Source organism: Piliocolobus tephrosceles, chromosome 9, assembly GCF_002776525.5.
Source record: "Piliocolobus tephrosceles isolate RC106 chromosome 9, ASM277652v3, whole genome shotgun sequence".
In the NCBI taxonomy this organism is placed as follows: domain Eukaryota; kingdom Metazoa; phylum Chordata; class Mammalia; order Primates; family Cercopithecidae; genus Piliocolobus; species Piliocolobus tephrosceles.
In genome coordinates, this window is record NC_045442.1 from 87,439 (window position 1) to 96,451 (window position 9,013).

At 51.3% G+C, this 9,013-nt stretch overlaps 1 pseudogene; it reads right to left on the reverse strand.

Moving 5' to 3' along the window:
• Window positions 1-222: 222 nt before the first annotated feature.
• On the reverse strand, window positions 223-2,911 carry LOC116418932 (annotated as a pseudogene).
• Between the last annotated feature and the right edge of the window lie 6,102 nt (window positions 2,912-9,013).

Genomic DNA, 9,013 nt, shown 5'->3' on the forward strand with positions numbered 1-9,013 from the left:
TCTAAGTGAGTTCAGATCCTCTAGGAAGAATAGACATGAGGTCTCTGTGGGAGATCTTTGCAGTGGGAGGTCTCTGTGCAGCACTGTGGAAAAGGTCTCTGTGGGGGCCAAGCCTCCCAAGGAGATTTACGGGCTCCATCTCCGCCTCTCCCAATCCATTAGAACACGCGTTTCCAGCATCTGTGGGGTGCCCGGATGAGGGGATGTGCCTCCAAGTTGTCCTCAAGAGATTCCTAATTGTTCGTGGATGTTGAATGTGCTGTGTCCATGGATTTTGGTGTCTTGTGCGTCCAGCAGCATTGGCACGTCCAAGCTGAGGAAAGTGGGACCCCTGCCTCCAGCTGCCTGCATGTGGGGTCTCCCTAGAAGGAAGCATTTAGTGGGTGGGTGGGAAGATTAGGGTGCTCGAATGGGTACTGTGTGGAGGTGCAGAGGCACCAGGCTCTAGCAACCTCCTGCCTCCCGGAGAGGCCCAGGTTAGGATCACTGCAGCGACCAATGCCTTGGATCACTCGAGGGCTAGAAGGTACCCACCAACTATGTGGACAGGAGCACTCAGGGGCGTTGCACATTGGGCATATTGTCACATCAGTTTTGGAATCAGCCTGCATGGAGTCAGTCCAGGACACCCAGCCAGGATTCCGTCGTCGGGGAGGGGAACGCCCACGTGGCTTGTATGAAGGACACTCCAGGGGACGCAAGGCCTGTGGTCGCTGGGAGGAGCTGAGGGATGACAGAGACCCCAAGGATTCTACGGAGGTGGTCGGGTTTGGTGACAGGGTGCTGGCAGATGGCCGGTGTGAAGGCTGCTTCAGGGGACGCAAAGGCTCTGGTGGCTTGGAGGAGCTCAGGGATGACAGAGACTCAAAGGATCCTACGGAGGTCTTCGGGACTGATGGCATGGAGGCCAGAGGACCCGGGGGAGCCCTTGGGGACACATGGAAGCTGGTGGGAGAAGCCTTCCCACTCCCCCCACGTGGACGGTGGTTCCTAGCAGGTGCTTGTTTGTACACTGGCCCCAGGTGGTCTTGGCATGGAAGGTGATGGGATCTGCCCTCTCTAGGGAGCTCCTTCAGGCACCTGCAGGAGACAGGAGCACAAACTGCAGCTGGGAGCACTGGACACCTGTGGTCCAGGCCCCTCCAGGGCCCCCCATGCTGATTTCACAAAGCTCTGCCTACGCCTGCCCCAGGGCTTTAGTGACATCATGGCTGTGATCTCCCCTCCCAGATCAGCCCCAGGCCCTGGGGCGGCATCCTAGGCCCTGGTAGGAAGAAGGACATGGGAGAGAAGGGGAAAGAGACTCACTTTTTCAGCAGGAAAGCGTAGACCTCAAGGTTCTCCACTTCTTTCAAGAGAATTCTGTAATCTGGAAAGCAGGAGATGGGTTATGGTGGTGAGGGAGGGAACTGGAATTTATAGGAGGCTGAGTCCATGTACCCTTAGGAGAGACCCCAGGATTGGGGATTAGACTCTGGAGCCCCAGCATCCCTGTCCAAGGCCACATGGCCCCAGGAGTGATAGCCAGGTGCCCGGGAGGCAGCACTTTGTCATTTACAAAGTACTTCCTGAGTCTCAAAGAGGACTCAGCCGTGTTAAACAGCTGCCCACATGGACCTGGAGCCCCTCCTGCAGGTCCACGCAGTCACTGGTCCCCTCCCCCACATAGTCCCCTCCTGGACAACACCCACTCCCTGGACCCTATGACTTCATCCTAGCAGGGAATCAGAGATGGATCCTGGGTTCCAATTGCCCTAGCAGGAGCTTCCCCATCAGGCCTCTGCAAATGACTTCCTAGGAGACGTGGTGCTTGTTCCTAGGAACAGGTGAAGCTGTGATCTCTGGGGCTTCGGGGACCCTCAGAGCCTTACCTTTCGAAGTGATACACCTATTTCTGATCCTTATCCATTCCCCCACTTCAGCTTGGTCCTGAGAGACAAGAAAGAGTGAGGGCACAGGCCAGGTCTCAGTCTCCTGTCTCCACAGCTGCAGACCCACAGTGCTCATGAATGACACACTTTCTCCACTCAGCTCACGGAGCTCTGCGTGCTTCTCTTTCCTTTCACTCATTTCTAAAGTGCATAATAACCTTTTCTGGTTTCCTTCTTTGAAAAGCATGGAGGGGTTTTCTATGCGAGGCCTGCCCTGGGCATCCTTAGTCCCTGTTTCGCTGCTTATAAAACACACACACTTGGGTCTGCAGGTGTCTCCGAGCTGGCAGGGAGGATTCTGCTTCCGAGGAGGCCAGAGGCGACTCCAGTCTCAGGTGGGGGCTCTCAGGGGCTCAGCACAGCCCCAGAGCACCGCACACAGAGGCTGGGACCCGAGGCACCTGCCTGGGAAGGCGGCTAATGAGCCCGGGCTCAGGGCTTGTCCTCCCACAACAACCTCACCCCTCTCATGACCGGGTCCTCGCCGCTGAGTCCCGGGGTTTGTTTTTGCTGTGATGCCTCCCGTGCACCCCCACAGATGGTCTGGGAGCTGGGGATGGAAATCCTATGCCCACTCCAACCCCTGCCTGCCCTGCCGTCCCTAGAGGGATGATGAGATATCCTATCACAGGAGCGCCTCTGGTTGATTTGGAAAAGTGGAAAAGAGAGCAGGAAAAACAGAATCATTCTCTGCTGGGTGTGGGCTGAGGGCTCCTTACATTCTTGCTGTTCTCCTCTCTGGGAGGCCCTGAGGATGGCTCCCTGGGGGTAAAGTAGGGGCGTAAGATGATCAGGAACATCAGGCTAAAGGCAGTGAAGAGGCTGAAATGGATGATCTCCGGAATGGGGCTCCAGCACAGCTGTGTGTCAAGAACACTGTTCAGAAGAAAGAGAATATCCATGTCAACTGCACTGCTGCCCTCAGTCTACTGAGCCCTGGGCGTCCCCTCGGGAATATTTATTGGGGCCCAGGCCCACATCACAGAGCTGGGGCCTCCCCCTCACAAAGGGCTCCTAAGGGTGGGGTGGGCAGTGGGAGGAGGAGACTGAGGTCCAGCCCCACCCACCACCACCCACCCCTGCAGTTCCCTTCACCCTCCTGGCCTTCTACATCCCTCCTTCCCACTCCACCTTCTCAACCTATCAGAGACAGACCTGGTCTGTGTTCCATCCTCTCACCCTGGCACACAGATGGTACCTGGTTCCTTGGAGATCTGCTCAGCCTCCCTCAATTTCACAGTTTTTGAGGATCTGGATTTGTCCCTGAAATTCCTGTTATTTCCAGGGATTATTGCTCTAGGGTCTCCTCGACCTGCTCATTGTAACTTCTGCCTCCCAGGTTCAAGCAATTTTCTACCTCAGCCTCCCGAGTAGCTGGAATTATAGGCGCCTACCACCACGCCTGGCTAATTTTTTTTATTTTTAGTGGAGACAGGGTTTCACCATCTTGGCCAGGCTGGTCTCGAACTCCTGACCTCGTGATCCACCCGCCTCACCCTCCCAGGGTGCTGGGATTACAGGTGTGAGCCTCCCGTGCCTGGCTTCAAAAAAGTTTTTCTAGGGCTTTGGCTAAGCACATGAAGATAAGTGATGCCCAATTCAGGTTTTGCCAAATAGCACAACTCTTTTCAGAGGCTACAAATTCCAATGGCTCTGGCAGAATGAATATCAACCTAGGTCAGTTCCTCATAACAAGAACCCACAAATTTGTCAGTCCACTTCATGTCTCAACTATTAGATAATAGCAGGCAAGATGCACGTTCCTGACGGGCACAGGTTGTTTATATGGTGATTCTTCTTTGAGTTGTTGGTGTTTTCTCCCTTTCTTCCCTCCCTCCCTGCCTCCCTGTCCTCCCCTCCCCTCCACCTAATAGAGGGCCCATGTCTTCACAGGGTGCTCACCTCTAACTGTCGCCAGCATTAGAAAAGGAAGTCAGGGCCAGGTGCAGGAGCTCACGCCTGTAATCCCAGCACTTTGGGAAGCCAAGGCAGGAGGATCACGAGGTCAGGAGATCGAGACCATCCTGGCTAACCCGGTGAATCCCGGTCTCTACTAAAAATACAAAAAAATTAGCTGGGTGTGGTGGCAGGCGCCTGTAGTCCCAGCTACTCTGGAGGCTGAAGCAGGAGAATGGCGTGAACCTGGGAGGCAGAGCTTGCAGTGAGCCAATATTGCGCCATTGCACTCCAACCTGGGTGATGACAGAGCTAGACTCTGTCTCAAAAAAACAAATAAATAAATAAAAATAAAATAAAACAAGGAAGTCAGAAAGCTAAGCAAGGCCTGGATCAGGAGAGCTCTTTATTCTAATGATGAGAAACCACCACAGGGCTCTGGGAAGGGAAGTGGCATGGTCTGATTTACCTATTTTAAAAAATCCATGTAAACATTATGGGGGAGAGCAGGGGCAAGAGTAGAAGCAGAGATGCCAGGTAGGAAGCAGTTACAAGAATCCAGATAGGTATGGTTGCAGGTTGCTTGGACTAGGGTGGTAATACTGCACAGGTTCGGGATATATTTTGAAGATAAAGCCAGCTGGTCATGCTCAGGTGGACGCTTAGAGAAACTGGGGCCAGGGAACTGGGTAAATTGCAGGGGGGTGGGGAAGAGGGGGAAGGATGCTACTTTGACTGAGATGGAAACACTGGGGGAGGAGTTGGGTGTGAGTTGTGTGGGGGCTTCAGAAATCTTTTGTCTCGTTCTGTCACCCAGGCTCGAGTGCAGATGCGTGATCTGGGCTTACTGCAACCTCGGCTTCCCAGGTTCAAGTGATTCTCCTGCCTCAGCCTCCAATTAGCTGGGATTACAGGCACGTACCACCAAGCCCAGCTATTTTTTGTATTTTTTTAGTAGAGACGGGATTTCACCATGTTGGCCAAGCTGGTCTCCAACTCTTGACGTCAGGTGATCCACCCACCTTGGCCTCCCAAAGTGCTGGGATTGCAGGCATAGCTACCGCCCCTGGCTTTTTTTTTTTTTTTTTTCTTGAGATGGAGTCTTGCTCTGTCGCCCAGGCTGGAGTGCAGTGGCACAATCTGGGCTCACTGCAAGCTCCGCCTCCCAGGTTCATGCCTCAGCCTCCTGCCTCAGCCCACCACCACGCCCAGCTAATGTTTTGTATTTTTAGTAGAGGCAGGGTTTCTCTATGTTGCTCAAGCTGGTTGTGAACTCCTGACCCCAGGTGATCCACCTGCCTCGGCCTCCCAAAGTGCTGGAATTACAGGCATGAGCCACCACACCTGGCCCAGAGTTCTGTTTCTTGAGGGCTGTTTGGTGAGCGGTGGTTTGGGGATCCTAGCCGACTAGGGGGTCAATCATGGCAGTGTTTAGCAGCTGTGAACCTATCTGGAGCAAATTAATTACACTAACCTCTCTCTGTAAAATTCGTAAAGTGGGGTAAATAATAGTACTCATCTCCCATTGCGTTGTTTTGGGAATTAACTGAAATACCAGTAAGCATTTTATTTATTTATTTATTTTTGAGATGGAGTCTGGCTCTGTCACCCAGGTTGGAGTGCAATGGCATGTTGGCTCACTGCAACCTCTGCCTCCCAGGTTCCAGCGATTCTACTGCCTCAGCCTCCTGAGTAGCTGGGATTACAGGCATCCACCACCACGCCTGGCCAATTTTTGTATTTTAGTAGACACAGGGTTTCACCATGTTGGCCAGGTCTTTTTTTTTTTTTTTTTTTTTTTTGAGATGGAGTCTCGCTCTGCTGCCCAGGCTGGAGTGCAGCAGCACAATCTTGGCTCACTGCAACCTCCACCTCCCAGGTTCAAGTGATTCTCTTGCCTCAGCCTCCCAAGTAGCTGGGTTTACAGGTACCCGCCAGCACGCCTGACTGATTTTTGTATTTTTAGTAGAGAGGGGGTTTCACTATGTTGGTCGGCTGGTTTTGAACTCCTGACAGCAGCTGATCCACCTACCTCGGCCTCCTGAAGTGCTGGGATTACAGGTGTAAGACACTGCACCCAGCCTACTTCACATTATAAAGAAATCCATGAAAATATCATTTCAATGGCTGTAACATGTCATCACACAAAAGAATTGGAGTATAACAGTTTCCATGAAATCTTAAAATATCATCAATTTTAAGTCTCACCATTATTTTCTGTACTACTATGAACAAATTCTGGCCTGGCATGGTGGCTCTATGCCTGTAATCCCAGCACTTTGGGAGGCCAGGGCAGTCAGATCACCTGAGTTCAGGAGTTCCAGACCAGCCTGGCCAACCTGTCTCTACTAAAAATACGAAGATTAGCCTGGTGTGATGGCATGTGCCTATAGTCCCAGCTACTTGTTGGGAGGCTGAGGCAGGAGGATCACCTGAGTCTGGGTGGGGGAGGCTGCACTGAGCCGAGATCATGCCACTGCACTCCAGCCTGGGCGACATAGTATTATTATTATTATTATTATTATTATTTTGAAACAGGGTCTCACTTTGTTACTGTGCCTGGCTAATTTTTGTATTTTTTGTAGAGTTGGATTTTGGCCATGTTGCCCAGGCTTGCTTCAAACTCCTCAACTCAAGCAATCTGCCTGCCTCGGGCCCCCAAAGTGCTAGCATTACACATGTGAGCCACCATGCCCAGTCGTGTTATTTATGATTGCATTTCTTTTCTTTTCTTTGAGGCAGAGTCTCGCTCTGTCACCTAGGCTGGAGTGCAGTGGTGTGATCTTGGCTCACTGCAACCTCTGCCTCTGGGGTTCAAGCCATCCTCCCACTTCAGAGTCCTGTGTAGCTGGGATTACAGGCGTGGGCCACCACACCCGGTTAATTTCTCTTTTTTACTACACTTGATCTTTGCCAAAAGGATGAGAAGTGATAATTTAGTAGAGACAAGGTTTCACCATGTTGGCCAGGTGCGTCTGGTACTCTTGACCTCAGGTGATCAGCCCACCATGCTCTCCCAAAGAGCTAGGATTACAGGGTGACCCATGACGCCCATCTGATATCATTGTTTTTTTGTTTTTTTGTTGTTGTTTGTTTGAGACGGAGTCTTGCTCTGTCGCCAAGGCTGGAGTGCAGTGGCGCGATCTCCGCTCACTGCAAGCTCCACCTCCTGGGTTCACATTATTCTCCTGCCTCAGCCTCCTGAGTAGCTGCGACTACAGGTGCCCGCCACCGCACACGGCTAATTTTTTTGTATTTTTAGTAGAAATGAGGTTTCACCATGTTAGCCAGGATGGTCTCCAGCTCCTGACCTTGTGATCTGCCCGTCTTGGCCTCCCAAAGTGCCGGGATTACAGGCGTGAGCCCCCGCGCCTGGCCAATATCATTGGTTTTAAAACATACCTGGCCAGGCGCGGGGGCTCATGCTTGTAATCCCAGCAATTTGGGAGGCTGAGGCAGGTGGATCACCTGAGGTCACCATGGCGAAACCCCATCTCTACTAAAAACACAAAAATTAGCTGGGCGTGGTGGCAAGCGCCTGTAATCCAAGCTACTCTGGAGTTTGAGGTAGGAGAATCACTTGAATCCGGGAGGTGGAGGTTGCAGTGAGCTGAGATCATGCCATTACACTCCAGCCTGGGTGACAGAGCAAGACTCCATCTCAAAAAAAAAAAGCAGAAAAAATAAATAAAACATATTCCTATCTTATTGAGGCTAAACTGTACAACATGTGTCTTACAAATGATACCAAAGATAACAAATATGTGCTTAATCTCTGGAGGGAAAGGACTTTCTAAACTTAAAGACAAACCTCAAAGGAACATATCCATGGCTTTGACATCAAGAAATTTAAACTTCTATACGTCTAAATATTAAAAAGCAATCATAGGCGGGTGCAGTGGCTCACACCGGTAATCCCAGCACTTTGGGAGGCTGAGGTGGGTGGATCACTTCAGATCCAGAGTTCCAGACCAGCCTGGCCAACATGATGAAACTCCATCTCTACTAAAAACACAAAAATTAGCTGGGTGTGATGGTGCATGCCTGTAATCCCAGCTATTTGGTATTTTTTCTTTTCTTTTCTTTTCTTTTTTTTGAGATGGAGTCTCCCTCTGTTGCCTAGGCTGCAGTACAGTGGCAGGATCTCTGCTTACTGCAACCTCTACCTCCTGGGTTCAAGTGATTCTCCTGCTTCAGCCTCCCAAGTAGCTGGGATTACGGGTGCCCGCCACCACATCTGGCTAATTTTTGTATTTTTAGTAGAAACAGGGTTTCACTATGTTGGTCAAGCTATCTCAAACTTCTGACATCAAGTGATCCACCCACCTTGGTCTCCCAAAGTGCTGGGATTACAAGTGTGAGCCACTGCGCCTGGCGTATCCCAGCAATTTGGGAGGTTGAGGCACAAGAATTGCTTGAACCTGGGAGGTGGAGGTTGCAGTGAGCCGAGATCACATAGCGGCACTCCGACCTGAGCAACAAAGTGAGACCCTGTCTCAAAACAAAACAAGACAAAAAAAGCAATCATTAATAACAGGGCGAGCATCATGGCTTACACATAGAATATTCCCAGTGCTTTGAGAGGCCAAGGTGGGAGAATTGCTTGATGCCAGGAATTCAAGACTAGCCCATCACTACAAAAAAATAAAAAAATTAGTCGGGCCTGGTTGAAAGTGCCTTTAGTCCCAGCTACTCAGAAAGCCGAGGTTGGAGGATGGCTTGAGCCCAGGAGCTCAAGGCTGCAGTGAGCTATGACTGGGTCACTGCACAGAACAAGACATTGTCTGTAAAACAAACAAAAAATACCACCACAAAACCACAAAAATAATTAAAAGGTAAGCAAACTGAGAAGAATGTTTGGGGCAACTGTCCTAAGGGCTAACAGCCTTAATAAAGAGCTCTGTAGGCCGGGCGCGGTGGCTCAAGCCTGTAATCCCAGCACTTTGGGAGGCCGAGACGGGCGGATCACGAGGTCAGGAGACCGAGACCATCCTGGCTAACACTGTGAAACCCCGTCTCTACTAAAAAATACAAAAAACTAGCCGGGCGAGGTGGCGGGCGCCTGTAGTCCCAGCTACTCAGGAGGCTGAGGCAGGAGAATGGTGTAAACTCGGGAGGCAGAGCTTGCAGTGAGCTGAGATCCGGCCACTGCACTCCAGCCCGGGCCACAGAGCGAGACTCCGTCT